Consider the following 4041-nt stretch of genomic DNA (forward strand, 5'->3'; position numbering starts at 1 on the left):
GCACATTCTGATGTGGAAGAATGCCCTGTCATTCATGCTGAGGAATGGTCTTCTGGTTACCCACAACCCTGGAGTCAAACTCCTGCTACAACTCCTCAAGCAGCTCCACAGAGTCAGTGTGCACCTTGTGTCAATCATTTTTATGCATTTGATCATTTTCTATATTTCTGTCAGTATTGTTGATCATGCCTCCAACATACTTCATATTGTGAACTGCAAGGCAGATGTGCAAACCTATTTTGATGCTGACATTATCTTATGTTATGTCAAAGGCAAACAAAAGGGCCGGAAGAACCCAGGAAGTTCCCGCCAGTACCTTTTATGTGGAAGAGATCAACAATAGTGTTATTCCTATGGAGGATGTGAAGCTTTTGCGTTTTTGGTCAACAAGGGAGGTAATAAAATAACCAAATCATCTGTAAATTACTCAAATGTTAGAATGATAATGATGAATCTGGTTTCACTTGTCCAGTTCTTTCAGTGCAGATTGATGGAATGAGACAGAGATGGAACCCATGTAGACTATTGAGATGCACTTCATTTTTCTTTTGTGTCATTTCTAGGACACAGAGGTGACACCAGTCATCTTTTGCCGTTATCCATTTGTGTTGAGTCTGATCTGCAAGATGGCGATTTTCAACAGCAATGCACTTTTTACTAAGGTATACTGTGTTGTTCCACTGGCTGTTTTATATCCTTTTATTGAATCTTTGTTTTCATGTATACCATAGCCTACCCAGTGGTTTCCAAGGACCAGTCTGTATATCACTCTAAATAGACCCTGGATTATTCCACTTAAAATTAATATGGCCTCATTATAAGATTAGATTGATATATATATTTATGAATATACCTAAATAGCATAATGTTTTCAAGCTGTACTTGTAGTGACATAAAAACTTAAAAGTGTATATTTATATATTGCAGGAGGTTCACAAACTCACCCACCGGCTGACAGTGATGTGTCCTTCTGGAACGTTCCCAGACAACCCAGAATCTCCCCCTGCTCCAGTCTTCCAGTTGACCTTAAGGCGCCCGTCACTCATCGAAGACACCTTCAGACAACTGGGTGCTGCAGATCATGACTACTTCCAGAGAGAACTTGTGGTAAAATTATCTGTTGTCAGTTCAAAAGGGACAATAAAGTAACATTCAAATAATTATCCCTGAGACCGAATGTTACAACTCAACTAATCTTGGCCAAATCAAACCAAATCTCAGCTACTCGATTTAACATTCTAATGTTAGACTGTCACTACCCACTGGACACACACTGGTTGAATCAACGTTGATTCCAGTGAAACAAACGTGGAACAGACATTGAATTGACGTCTGTGCTCAGTGGTAGAGTCTAGAACTCAACCTACATGTGGCCTATCTTACTGTATCCCTCAGGTGCGGTTTGTGGAGGACATGAAGCTGTCGCTCGTCAACAAAAGGGACTTCTTCCTCCATGTGTTTGAAGAGCTGTTGGCACCAGAGTCTGAGATGTTCATGTACAATGACACCAAGACACTGGTCTGGTTCCCTGCCAAGGTAAGAACTAGAATTAGGGAATTAAGATTTCATTACTGTATAATAAATCACTGCACTCTCAAGCAAATTAAAATAGTTGAGTAATGGAATAATATTCTAAAAACAATCTAAATACATTTAGTCAGTTAATAGCAACAAAAAGAGATTCAATCACTACAGCAGTGCCACTATCTACACTGTATCAATCAATATAGAATCGTTTACAAGTATAATCACCATCACTCCCTACTCTCCTCCTGATGTACCAAGGTTTTATTATTACTTAGGCTGTGTCTTGTACACAATCGCAGCAAAAATGTTGAATTGCAATATACAGACAAAATAAATATACAAAAAAGGAGATAGAAGTTAGTTGAAAAAGTCATCACAGCTTGGGATGGTGCCTGTTCTTGATCTCTGCCTTGCCACCTACCCTTACTACCAGCCCAGAGTAGAGGAGAAGAGCTACTTCCTGTTTGGGGTCTTGTGTGGCATGGCCCTGTACAACCACAACATTGTACACCTGCCCTTCCCTCTGGCCCTGTTCAAGAAGATGGTGGGGGTCAAGCCCTCACTGGAGGACCTGAGAGAGTTTGACCCTGTTGTGGGAGGGTACGTTTGTATTTTAGAATGTACATTTTAGCATTGAATTAGTATCCCTTAGAAACGGATGAAAATGTTTCAACATGAATTCATTTTCGCTGTAATTGAAGGAGTTTGCGGTACCTCTTGGAGGACTACACTGATGATGATGTTGAAGAAAACCTGGACATGACCTTCACCGTATGTATAGTATTGAAACTAATTGTTGAGCAATGAAGTATCCCTAGATACAGTATGTGAATAGTGGTAACTGTTTATTTTCATCAGGTGATCTGGGATGACCAGAAGGTGGAGCTGGATCTCAAAGAAACAGGAAAACCAGTCACAAGATTTAACAAGTAAGGCTTCAGCAACTTTTACTCCTACAGATGTAAGATCTTAATTTGATCACTCTGTTGCAGGAGAACTTTTAAAAGTGTAGAATATATTTGAGGTTTAGAAAGGCTTCAGACTTGATTTTCCCTTACAAAAAAATGTATCAACCCCTACAAAAATGTCCAATAATTATAATCCACAATAATTCACATTTCACATTATTTTCCTGCTCTAGCAACCTGGCTCACATTACGGTCTATTGTCTGTAATGCATAATACAAGTTTGCAATTTTAGAAGTTAGAAATTTCAACAATAAAATACAATTCATTATTTTGACAGGAAGCAGTTTGTTGATGCCTATGTGAAACTCGCCTTCAACCAATCAGCGGAGAAGGTGTTTGAAGAGTTCAGGAGAGGCTTCTTCAAGGTGTGTGACAGGGACGTGGTGGAGTTGTTCCAGCCTGAGGAGCTCAGGGGAGTCATGGTGGGGAAAGAGGACTACGACTGGGACACGCTCAAACAGGTCTATATACAACCATCATTCATTACTCAGTGTGGGGCTGGGTGCTGACTTGAGAAATTAGGGCATAAATCAGTCAGTGTTGATGCATTTATATCAATGGGGATTTCCTTTGATGTCAAGTTATGGGTGCGTATCTCAAGTTAGGACTGGGACTAGGAGATAATATGCTATACATTGTCTAAATACACATGGTGCTTTGTGACATACTGTGTGACTTTGAGTGGTGAATCGTTTAAATGGCGTGCAAGTTTAATATTGTTTAATTATTGCTGCCATTTGTTTGGTTTGTATATCCAGAACACTGTGTATGATGGAGAGTACCATGCCAGACATCCCAACATCATCACATTCTGGGAGGCTTTTGAGGAACTGACAGATGACCAAAAGAAAGCTTTCCTCCGTAAGTATGGCACTAAATTGCTCTCAGTTGAGTAAAGCTGGAGGAACCATACAGTCTTTCATAATGCTGGTTCAGGGTTTTGTCTGCATGTTTGAACTTCCTGTTCTACAAGAGCTTTTACACATCATTTTTGTCTGAACACATTTGAGTAATTAGCAGACACTTATCCAGAGTAATTTACTGGAGCAATTAGGTTAAGTGCCTTGATCAAGAGCACAAAAACATATTTTCACCTTCTTTGCTCAAGGGTTTTAACCAGGGACCTTTTGGTTGCTGGCCCAATGTTCTTAATCACTAGGCTATCTACCACACAACAACATCCACTGTATTTCTTCCCATTCTGTCTACCTTTCACTGTCTCTCCCCTCCTTCTCAGTGTTCCTGACGGGCTGTGATCGCGCTCTCCCATCCTGGGCATGGACAAGATTCAGATGAAGATAGCGATCCTGCAGAACTCTACTGAACTACATTTCCCAGAATCCCTTACCTGCCACTTCCTACTGCTGCTGCCCATCTACCCTCCAAGGAGATGCTGCTGGCCAGGCTCAAAGAGGCAGTGGCCCACAACAGAGGCTTCTGGAAGGAGTAATGGACACTATATATAGGCTACTGCTGTGTTCATAATTTCATTCAATGCGTTTCTGACATGTCAATATATCGCTTCAGTTTAGCATAGGATTTTGG

General features: G+C 40.6%; 1 pseudogene; it reads left to right on the forward strand.

Annotated features, from left to right (window-relative positions):
- The first annotated feature begins 4 nt into the window (after positions 1–4).
- Positions 5–4035, forward strand: LOC135531166 (probable E3 ubiquitin-protein ligase HERC6; annotated as a pseudogene).
- The last annotated feature ends 6 nt before the right edge of the window (positions 4036–4041 follow it).

The sequence above is a fragment of the Oncorhynchus masou genome, unplaced genomic scaffold, assembly GCF_036934945.1.
Source record: "Oncorhynchus masou masou isolate Uvic2021 unplaced genomic scaffold, UVic_Omas_1.1 unplaced_scaffold_15389, whole genome shotgun sequence".
Lineage (NCBI taxonomy): Eukaryota > Metazoa > Chordata > Actinopteri > Salmoniformes > Salmonidae > Oncorhynchus > Oncorhynchus masou.